The sequence below is a fragment of the Lissotriton helveticus genome, chromosome 1_2 (assembly GCF_964261635.1).
Source record: "Lissotriton helveticus chromosome 1_2, aLisHel1.1, whole genome shotgun sequence".
In the NCBI taxonomy this organism is placed as follows: Eukaryota; Metazoa; Chordata; class Amphibia; order Caudata; family Salamandridae; genus Lissotriton; species Lissotriton helveticus.
Window position 1 is genome coordinate 283401066 of NC_136058.1, and position 12029 is coordinate 283413094.

The 12029-nt window shown below is 52.3% G+C and overlaps 1 protein-coding gene across 6 annotated transcripts in view; it reads left to right on the forward strand.

Annotated features, from left to right (window-relative positions):
- Positions 1–12029, forward strand: part of ARMH1 (armadillo like helical domain containing 1) — a 649433-nt gene that overhangs the window by 438793 nt on the left and 198611 nt on the right. The window lies entirely within an intron of this gene.

Below are 12029 nucleotides of genomic sequence, written 5' to 3' on the forward strand. Positions count from 1 at the left end.
AATCGCATTTTGAGGTGGTAACTGATTCACAAAGGCCAATCTATCCCAGTGGGACAGGCCGTTGATTAGAGTGCATCAATTTCCTCTACCTTTGCTTTATATTACTATCTTATCACTATTGTGCTTCTGGTGAGCCTGATCTGGGGCCTCTACTTTTCTCCATATCTTCTATTCGTCTTTATTCTGTTAGTTGATTGGAGGGTTTCAAAGCCCACGTCTTCACTAATTATTCAAAACATGTTTTCTTTTACTATAATGTTGGATTCTCTTTACACTGGAGTCTTAGGTGTTTATTCACAAGAACGAATGCTAAATATCACCAAAAAATGCTAACGCACCTTTACACATCGCAGCCGATCGCGGGAAAATAACCCCATGTTAACATGGAATTCACAACACCGTGGTACCATGCGATAGTTCGCTGAAAACGCGGCCAATGTCCGCGATACAACCACCTCGACGGAGATAAAAACACAAGCCCCAATGTGAAAAAACGTGTGATGAGCACATCCGTGATGAGAAAAGCAGGGATAAGCACCGCCAGGCCAGCGACACACTCCAAAGTGAAAACCACACTGCCCGAAAGGGAGAAGGGTGAGCCAAAGGGACATCCCACACACAATGCAGCACACACACACACATAGGAAGTAGAGCACCCCAACATTGAACACAATGTGGTACAAACACCATTTGCACAAACAAACACAGGACACAAGTGCACCCCCCTGTCGCCGGGAAACGGCCATACGCACCTCGCAAAGCACGAAACAGGGACACGAGAATGCACAAGTACAAACCCACAGTCCTGATGGGGTGGCAGTGCACGGTTGGCAGGGAGGCAGATAGTCTGTGACACACACATTGGCATACAAATCAAGACACAACACAGTTGGAAACAAGTGAAAGTGCACAAACGTTATCAACAAGTGCATGTCAGAGCGGCCAAGAGAAGTGTCAGGATATGCAGACCAATGCAGCAGCATGCCTGAATGAGGAACGCAAGAAAGCGCCCATGTCCACTTCGGGGTAGTCCATCACCAACTCAAGTCAGTGCCAACCCATGTTGGTTGTCCGCGCTGGGACCATGTGTCCAGGACAACGCAGCCATGTCCACTGTCGTCTTGGGGCATGTAACCAGATCCACCACCTGCAAACAGGCGACTGAACAAATGCAATGCGTCACATCCAGTCGTGGCTGCAGGTACCTTGTCACTCGTCCATGAACACGAGTGCAGCCGTGTAGGCCAACAGCTCCAATGAGCAAACTGTGTCCAACCCATCTGACATGTTGTTAACGTAATCCATCATCTGACCCAGACAGATGTGCTGACAGCAACCACTCGAGCCAATGTGCACCAAAGCCCAATCGGGAAGTGGCTCAAAGTGCTCACTGCACACGACGACTCATGCAATCTCCCCGGCCCAGTTCCCAGCCTGCATGCCAAACATCCATGCATGCCATAAACGGGCATCACAGTGACACTCCTGGTCGTGGGTCAACAGGGGGCGCGCACACCCATCGAAGATCGAAGTCCAGGTCAGCCACCGTGACGTTGGAGAGGCAGACATCCATGGACAGTGTCCCCAGGACATGCAGCAGACATGCACGGTACAGCTTCACGTGACTGGAGTCGAGCATGCCTGCCATTGCGTCAGTAGCTCTGCTTGAAGCGGCACTGGCTTGCCCTGCGCCAGACCTGTGGATGAAATGGCACAGCTCGGTGCAATGAGCAGTGTCTGCTTGCAACGTGTGCAGGCCTGGGGTGGGGTGCTAGTACGTGTGAAGGCCATTTCAGACTTCCCTTACTACGACCAAGGATTCCTGCGTGTGGGATGTGTACACATTGGTCCCAAGCTGGGCAGTGCTTAGTGTGGGAGTCACAAGCAAATGCCCTCGTATTTGTCAGGGGGTGCTGGCCACATGCAAGTTCCTGCTCGGAGCTGCAGATGTGCTACCGCCTGATATTGCAGACAAAGGACCTTTCATCCCTACAGTAACTTCACGATCTGCATGCATACAGGAGATGTACAGAGGCCTGTCATGGGTGTGGTGGGATGTCTGCGACTCTGGGATTCTTGGATGGTATGCCCAGTATGTGGCACATGAGCAACCCCACTGTGTGTTATGTTGCCACATAGTTCCCCCTCCCTCCCAGGAGCCCTTGTGTGTGCTGCGCTCCGACATGTCCCCGTCTGTGCGGGCCCGCCCTCCTGGTGCATGCTACATTGCATCATAGACTACTGTGGGCATGGTGGCGACTACACCCCAACACAGAGTAACACTTACCACACACTTCCAGCATGAGGCCATGTCAGAGCCACGCCCTGCTGCCCCTGCCGAATCAGCACACCCCTGGGGTGACCTGACGTATGCCGGACCAGCACACGCCGCTTGTGCATGCAGTGGGGTGCGTGCGCAGCAACATGTCCAGGGTCACTGCCAACTCTGAGGTGACATTGCAACATCCACTGACGACAGCACACTGTGACGTTGCCGAACCAGTGCCCATCATGCTGATACAATGACTACACAGACACACTTGCTCAGATGGTGTGGATGGCTAATGCACGTGCGCACGGTCACATTTATTAGTAGGCACACATACCGAGTGACACTTGTGTTGGATGTGTGTGGGGTGTGTGCACACCAGCCGGCAAGGGCTGCCTCGTGCAGTCAGAAATCGGCAACAGAGTACATCGTAAAGGACATTCCATACAACCATAAAGGCATAATGACTCATTGTGCACGGAGTTAGTGGCACCAGTGCTGTTGGGGATGCCGCCTGCGATGAGGCATGTCCAATGGTGTGGACTCCTCCACATCTTACCCAAGACACATTTCCACATGTGTGTCCTACTGGACCGCAGTGTAGGCCTGAGGCAGCGGTCAGCGCAGGACCACAGTCACATGGCATTGATGACCCCAATACCACCGTCACAGAGGTCATCCAATATATCAGGAGAAGGGGTGATGGAGCGGTAATTTCTTCTGGTAGTTTCTCAATGTAAAACCCTCATGCTACCTCTAATTTACCGCTCAAAAGGTGTTGGGCCCTTCACACCTTGTATTACCTTCAGCAGACTTTAAATAAACCTGAACAGTCAAAAATGCAATTTTATTATTCAAGCCAATAAAGAGAGTTGTTGAGTATTTAAAGGGTTTTATTTTCTAGTCAAAAGTTAAGTTTTTCTCTGACCCTTTATTCATTAGTAAAATATCAATCAGGTTACAGAATTTGGAGAACAGGAAAAAATAGCATTAATAAAGAACACATTACAGTCTGCATATAAGCATAACATGTAGGGAAGAAAATGTGGCGCAAAATATCAGTCAAAATTCTTAAAGAGTTTCTAAGAAAAATAGTCTTGCAAAGCTAATCAATAATTAAATAGTTGGCAAAAAATCTCCCATTAAGAGAAATAAATATATAAGTCAAATAAATCTTTTCAGACCTAATTAATTAGTCAAAGCATAAACTTAAAGTTTAGCATCTAAATCTAAAGAGCCTTTCTATCTGTTGCTGCTCTGTGCATCTCTGTGTCTAAAGAGCAAACAGCCCGCCCTTCACAAGCCTCAAAGGAATGTGGCATGCAGTGCCAAAATATGACGTGGAAGCAAGAAACCTCCCCCTGACTCTCCTCGGACGCACCTCCCCTTCAGCAATCTCCCGGGACGTTTCGCGTACCTAACCCATAGAAGCCAGCTGAGCTGAGAAAGCCAGCCCCCATCCAGAGAGGACATTATTTTATACTCTAATTATTGGCAGACTACACAAAGATGTAGCATCTTTCAGGAAAACCTTACGTGATTGGTCAGTCATGACCCTGACTCATTCTAAATCCTGACTTTACCAGTTTTAACAAAAGAAGCATACATGAATAACTACATTTATAAACATTTGCAACATTTACTAAGAAAAATGTTTCATTCTAATTATCTTCCTTCCCTTCTCAGCGCAATCAGATGGATACTTTTAACTAACTGGTACATTGGCACAGTCACATGAATCTACAGTTCAAGATGTCCTTCACTTCTTGTCATGAGGAAAGCTGCCACAGTCTGCGCATGCTCCCTTCTAATTAAATTGCAAGCCATAGCCTTGATGGATTCACAGGCAGCCATGTTTTGTGTAGGGCCCAAAAATAAAACAAACACAAAGATAATATTAATTTCATGTAAATCAGCCCATTACGTTTCCCAACTCCATACTAATACCCCTTATAAATGTTTACCTAGCCAAGTTATTAGTATAAAGCTGCTTTTTCTAATTTGTGTACAACATGCAAAAATGTGCAATGTGCAAAATAGCATCTTCATGCTTTAGTGTAAATTTTAAAAGCACACACACAGTTAATACAGCGCACACAGCAACATGCATTAGTGTTTTAGATAGCTTTTCATGCAAAAAGCATTTAGTCCCCTGTGTAGTGTTTGGTGCATTTGTTAATTCACACACATTATAAAAAGAGGTGTTATTTAACTGAAAATATTTATCAAAATATGCAACAAGTCAAGGTCCTTTAAGACAGAAATAGTGAATTTAGATTACATGGGATGAGCTGGGAAGAGAGAAACACATTCTATTAATCTTCAAAGCTAAAAAGGCCACTGTAAGAACTGGGACCGCCAGTTCTCCGGGGGTGTAGCATGGCTCGAGCAGGAAGGCGGCCAGGGGCTTTGTGTAAAGCAGCCACTTAACACACACATACAATAAAACACACAGTGGCGCAATAATGGAGACCACACCAGATGTTGTATTTGAAAAATCAAGATCTTTTATAAAGGCTTTCAATTAGAGCAAGGCATTGGTAATTCACTAGCATTTCAGATAAGCATTTCATTAAGACATTCCATGTATCACGTTCAGTTTGCATTTCCTGTGAAGAATAAACATTTCAGTAAGGCTTTTCATTAAAACTACAGCCAGCTCATCTATGCAATGAAACATTAACTGACCCCGCCTATCGCATCAGACTCTTGGACAGGCAAAGGGGTAATGGTATAAACCTGGAGGATCCTACAAGAAGCGACAATTATAATGCATCTAAGTAGCACATCAAACCTCTCATGGACGCTTTTCCTAGAAAGGAATAAAACATATCAGCAAGTACTTATCAGTCTAACAAAGAACCTCAAAGAACACAGCCTTTAGACGTTTGTGACAAGCCTTTCTTCTTGTGAATGCGGGTCGGCCGCGACCCAGATCAGAGCATCAAAAGTGTTTTGGAAGTCCACCTCTGCAAGAAAATTCAGTACAGTGAAGTGACTCTCCCCCTCATTAACAGGCTTGTAAACATGGTACACTTTCACTCTTGCAGGCTTGTAAATATGGCTCACGAAGAATAATGCAGGCTTGTAAATATGGCTCACGAAGAATAATGCAGGCTTGTAAATATGGCTCACGAAGAATAATGCAATGAGGCACATTCAGAAAGGGGGCCAACAGGGCCAGTCACAGTTAACCCCGGGGGAGGGGCGACCTCGGGCCTCACTCGGCCTACCGCCCTCCTCCCCAGGGGGTTACCTCTATTCTTCGGCCCTCCGGGGCCCTTGCGTAGTCGATGGTGAGGGAAAGGGGTGTTGGACCCTTCCAGGACCTCACTCGGCCCAGCGCTGTGCCGGATTGGCTTCGGGCACTAGGCGCCGGGGCCAGAGCGAGATCAGGGGGGAAGGCTCCACTGGGGGCTCTCTGGCTCCACGTCCCCCTCGGAGGGGAGACACGGCTTTCCCCAAGCGCCGGGCCTTGTCAGCGGGGCCCGGTGGGAACAGCCAATGGCGAGGCAGCTTGGGCGCGGCCGATGACGCGGCGGCGCTCCCGCTCACGTGACGGGCTCCAAGTAGGCTTCAGGCCTAGCGCGGCCTGTCAGTTTCAATGTGGCGGCCCTCTCCTGGCACCGAGGGCTGCCGAGGGGGCAAACACGGCGCTGGACACAGCGTAAAGGTGGGCAGCCCCAAGGCGGGCCGGCAGGGCCTCAGAGGCGTCGCGTGGGCGGCGCTGATGCCGCGGTGACGAGGGGGCTTCCCCAGGCGGCCAGGTACAGCGCTTGGCGGCGCTTCTCAGCGCTAGGCGCCGGCAGGGCTGGAAGGCAATTACGACGATTCCTGACAGGGCAGGCAGGATCTGACTCAGTGCTGGGCAGGAGGGCAGATTACAGCGCTCCACAAGTTAGTCAGTCAGATCTGCAGGCAGGATGGGGCAATTTATAGCGCTTGTCATTCAGTTCAGACAGGGGGAGACAGGTAGGCCCAGCTGAAGGCAGGGAATGCGCAGGGCAGGTCAGTCCAGTACCTGGTCTCATGAAGTAGGTTTCTTGGCGCTTGGATGGTTCTGCGCCCTTAGTTGCTTGTTTCCTGAAGTTGGAGAGGGGGGGGGGGCGAATGAGTTGAAGGCTTGAAGAATTTCTCCTCAGTCACTGCAGATGGGCCCTGGGGTTCCCTACCACTGGGCCAGATCAGGGGGCTAGCTTTGGACACCTCACTGAGCTTAAGAGGCAGCACCTAAATCCTGTCACTCCCAGTAGCATAGGTTCCTCACTAGGCCCTCCCGCCTGAAACTCCTGCGTGGGTTCCCCAGGTCAGTGATGCCCCAACTGACTGGAAAAAGTTCCCTCCCTGGCTTATATATGCCCAGGACAGGTGACCACTCTCTAAGGCGGGAAAAGTCAGGTCCGCCTTCCTTCTGGAAGGTTCCAGGAGCTTCCCCACTCTAACTGTGGACAGGTGCTGGGTGGCTGGTGTTGCAACAATGTATGGGGACCCAGCCTGCTCCTGGCAACTAGGGTGCTACACTAAAAAGACCACGCTGCAGTAGCAGGGGCCAGTGGCAGCCATGTTGAAAGTAGAGAGCACCGGCACCCTAACATAGGTTAGCTGTGAAAAGGTGCCCGAAGACCTAAGGGCCAACAAAAAATAGGTGGAAAAAATGAGGCCAGGGCAAAAAATCACCATGAAAGACCACCCTAGGGCTGACAGGTCTAACATGCGTCCCCCCCAGCTGAAAGTGGGGAGAGCTACCCAAACTCTAGGGAGTTCTCGTCACTAAGGCGGAAAAACCGGGAGAGACCGTCAGCATTGGTGTGGTCAGCTCCGGGCCGATGTTCCACCCTAAAGTCCATCCCCTGTAGGGAAATGGACCACCTTAGCAACTTGGGGTTTTCGCCTCTCATTTGCATGAGCCAGCGAAGGGGTCGGTGGTCGGTTTGAACCAGGAAGTGAGAGCCAAAGAGGTATGGCCTCAACTTCTTCAAAGCCCAGACCACAGCAAAGGCTTCTCGCTCGATGGTACTCCATCGCCGTTCCCGAGGAAGGAGTCTTCGGGAGATGAAGGCCACAGGTTGGTCTTGACCATCATCGTTGAGTTGCGACAGCACCGCGCCTACGCCATGCTCTGAGGCATCTGTCCGCACGATGAATTCTTTGTGGAAGTCCGGAGTGGCCCGCACCGGAGCGGTGCACATCGCGCGCTTCAGTGTTTCAAATGCCTCCTGGCAAGCAGCCGTCCAGATGACCTGACGGGGCTGCTTTTTGGACGTCAACTCAGTCAAGGGGGCCACGATGGTACCATACCCCTTGACGAATCTGCGGTAATAGCCAGTGAGGCCGAGGAAAGCTCGGACCTCAGTCTGAGTTTTGGGGGGCTCCCAGGCCATGATGGTCTCAATCTTGGCCTGGAGGGGTTGCACCTTACCTCCACCCACCAAGTGTCCCAGGTACAGGACAGAGCCCTGTCCAATCTGGCACTTGCTAGCTTTGATGGTCAAGCCAGCCCTTTGTAACGCCCGCAGCACCTCCTGGAGATGCTGCAGATGGTCCTCCCAGGTGCTACTGAAGACAGCTATGTCATCCAGGTAAGCTGCTGAGAAGGACTCCAGGCCAGATAATACCTGGTTCACCAACCGCTGGAAGGTGGCCGGAGCATTCTTGAGCCCGAAAGGCATCACTCGAAATTGGAAGTGACCCTCGGGGGTGGAGAACGCTGTCTTCTTCTTTGCTCCATCGGCCATGGCAATCTGCCAGTACCCTGATGTCAAGTCAATGGTGCTGAGGTACTTGGCTGCTCCCAGCCGGTCAACCAGCTCGTCTGCCCGTGGTATCGGATGAGCATCTGTCTTAGAGACAGAGTTCAACCCCCGATAATCCACACAGAACCGAAGTTCTGGTGTGGCGCCCGGTGGAGCCGCTTTTGGCACTAGAACGACCGGACTAGCCCACGGGCTGCTGGAGGGCTCGATTACTCCCAGCTCCAGCATCTTGGTCACCTCACCCTGGATGCTGTTCTTTACTTTGTCGGACAGCCGGTAAGACTTGGTTTTCACTGGCGGACTGTCCCCTGTGTCCACATCATGGGTACACAGATGTGTAATTCCAGGCGTGAGGGAGAACCACGAGGCGTGCTGCGCCAAAACCTGGCGGCAGTCCCTCTGTTGTTCTGGGGTCAAGGATGGAGAGAGGACAACTCCCTCTACTGAACCATCCTTCTCCTGAGCCGCTAGAAGGTCAGGAAGAGGCTCACTTTCCTCCTCCTTGCTCCCATCCGTCACCATGAGGAGAGCAAGCTCTGATCGCTCATGATGAGGCTTCAGGCGGTTGACGTGGAGCACCCGGTGGGGCTGTCGGGGGGTCTTCAAGTCCACGACATAGGTGGTCTGGCCTTTACGCTCCACAATCTCGTACGGACCAGTCCACCGGTCCTGGAGGGCACTAAGCTCCTCAGGCTCCATGACCCACACCTTCTGTCCAGTGTCCAACTCCTCCGTCCGAGCGTTGTGGTCATACCACTCCTTCATGACGGCTTGGCTAGCCTCCAGATTGTCTGAGGCTTCTTTCCACAGCTTAGCCATCTGGCTGCGGAATACCAGCATATAGTTGACAACATCCCGGGGAAGCTTGTTTGAAGTCTTCTCCCAACTCTCCTTGACCAGACTAAGGGGTCCCCTAACGGCGTGGCCATAGAGCAATTCGAAGGGGCTGAATCCGACTCCCTTCTGGGGTACCTCGCGGTACGAGAACAGCAAGCAAGGGAGAAGGATGTCCCATTTCCGCCTCCGGTCTTCTGGCAGACTCCGGATCATCCCCTTTAAGGTCTTGTTGAAGCGCTCCCGAGCCCGTTAGTCTGGGGGTGGTAAGGAGTGGAGAACCGATAGGTCACTCCGCACTCCTTCCACATGGCCTGCATGTAGGCCGACATGAAATTTGTGCCCCTGTCCGACACCACGACCTTGGGGAATCCCACTCGGGTGAATATCCCCATCAGGGCCCGCGCCACTACAGGTTCAGTAACGGTCCTCGGAGGAATGGCCTCCGGGTAACGAGTGGCGTGGTCCACTAACACCAGAATGAACCGATGTCCCGCAGAGGTCGGAGGGTCCAACGGCCCAACGATGTCAATACCGACCCGCTCAAAAGGGGTCCCGACAACTGGGAGTGGTTCCAATGGGGCCTTCAATTTGGTCCCCGTCTTGCCACTTGCCTGGCAAGTCTTGCAGGTCTTGCAATAAGTGTCAGAGGCAACTCTCATCCTAGGCCAATAAAAATGTGGCACCAGCCTCGCAAAGGTCTTGTCCTGGCCCAGATGTCCGGCTAAAGGTATCTCATGTGCCAGTTCCATCAAAAAGGCTCGGTAGCACTGGGGGAGCACTAAGGCCCTCGAGGACCCATGCACCGGAACCCTTGGTTCACTGTACAGGAGGCCATCCTCTCAATACACGTGGTAGTTGCCGGTCGACTGGTTCACCACTTGGGCTTCGGCCTGTCGCCGCATGCCTTCAAGCGTGGGGCACTCCTTCTGCGCCCGACAGAATTCCTCCCGGGTAGGACCTCCTTCCACATGCCACTCGGCAAGGGTCGGCAAATCCCCCACAGGAACGACATCCACCTCCACGGACTCCGGGGTTACCTCCGGAGGCACGCCATCCGTCACACGGGGTGTGTCCTCCACAACACTCTCCTCTGGACCGACAGTGGGTTGGGCCGTTGTTTCAGGCTCCAACCCGGGTTGAGCTTCTTGCCGGGCAGCCATGGACCGCGTGACTACGCACGTCCACCCTGGTAATCCCAGCATCTCAGTGTGGGCCTTAAACTCCACTTCCTTCCAGGCGGTATGTTCGAGGTCATTACCGAGCAGACAGTCCACAGGCAAGGCAGGGCTGATCGCAACTCTCAACGGGCCTGACACTCCTCCCCAATCAAAGGGAACTTGAGCCACGGGATAGTAGCTCATTCTGCCGTCAGCCAACACGGCCGGATGGTACACATCAGGAACAACCTGCTCAGGGGACACCAGCCGCCTCACTACAGTGGTCATGCTGGCTCCTGTGTCCCTCAGAGCGTCCACCTCCTCCCCATTGACCTTCACCCTCTGCTGGTACTTAGCAGTATTCGATGGTAAGGGCGTCTCTGGGACCATCTCCTTATCCCCGAGTGAAACCAGGGTCAGGCCTGTCCACTCCCCTTCCCTATCTAGGGGCAGCTCCAACCCAAGCGCTATACTAGCCACCCCGGGACTCTTGCCACCAGTGGGGGCTGGGGGTCGTTTGCGACACTGGGGGTCTCCCTTGTAGTGTCCGACCTCTCCGCACTCATAGCACCGGACTACTTTTGGCTGCTGACTCTTGTCAGGGTAAGTGGGTTTTGGGGAACGGTTCTGAGGTGGGGTACCTACTCCTTTCCCAAACTGTCTAGTTTGTGGGCCTCGTGAGAACTCTTGTCTTTTATCACCACCCTCTTTCTTCTGAGGGGCGCCCTGTCCGCCTTTCGGGCCATCTCCCCCGGGGCCCTTGTGTGACACCCGGGTGCTAACCCAAATATCCGCCTCCTCCGCGAGCTCACGGGAATCAGTAAGCTTGCGGTCCACCAAATGTTGGCGCAACTCCGGAAAACACTTATCCAAGAGGTGCTCTCTCAAAAAAAGGTTATACAGACCCTCAAAATCACGCACCTCGCTGCCACGCACCCAACCATCCAGAGCCTTTCGGGCATACTCAAAAAAATCCACCCAATTCTGCGTGGACAGATTATGGCTGTCACGAAACCTCTGGCGATACCTTTCAGGGTTGAGGCCAAAATGTTTGATAAGCGCCTCCTTCATGGGGGATATACCTAAACTGGTCTGCCTTCTCTAAATACAGGAGTGAGTCCCTGACATCAGGAGGTATATACCGGTACAAACCACCTCCCCAATGTTTCTCAGGCACCCCATGGGCAGTCAAGGCCACTTCATACGCCTCCAACCACCTGGCAATGTCATCCCCCTTGGTGTAGCTCGCTATCACCTCCTTAGGTAACCAGAATCTGGGCTCCTGCTGAGCCTCTGGTCCGCTGCCACCATTAGGACTTCCTGGCGCACTCAACTGCAATGCTTGCAGCTCCAATTCTTTGAGCTGCAGCTCGTGCGCCAGCTTCTTTTCCTCCAAAGCAAACTGCCTATCTTCCCTTTCTCTCTCTCTCTCTCTCTCTCGTGCTCTAACTTGGCAAGCTCCCACTTCAATCGCCTCTCTTCCCTCCTGTCTTCGTACTCCTGCGGTGACACACCCTCCCCAGATGCATTGCTCCCTGCCCTGGTACGTGGTCCTGGCAGCACATTATCTGATATGTCAATGTTGAGGAGGCCTGGGTCTTCCTGAGTATCCACCTCCCCGTGTGTGACCTGTTCCCCATCCTCCTCTTCCTCTGGGTTGGCCCTTACCCATGCCCTTAAGACGGTACGGAGCTCTTCTTTTACAGCTCTCGTCCCCACAGACACCCCCATCCCCTGACAAAACTCCCTTAACTGCACTGCCGTGTACTTATCAAGGTCAGCCAGCTGGAACTCCATTCTGTCAGGTGAGGACCTAGATAACCTGGAAGAAAAATTCTAGGACGTAGGCAACAATATTGGTTCAACACACTTTGCTGCAGGCTAGACAGTGGTGAGCAATTGGGTTTGCTTGTAGCACGGTAGGTGTCCAATTAATTGCAGCACACTCTGTCTCACTGGAGGGTGTTAGGTAGCTACAGGTCCTGGATCCCACCGCTCGGCACCAATGTAAGA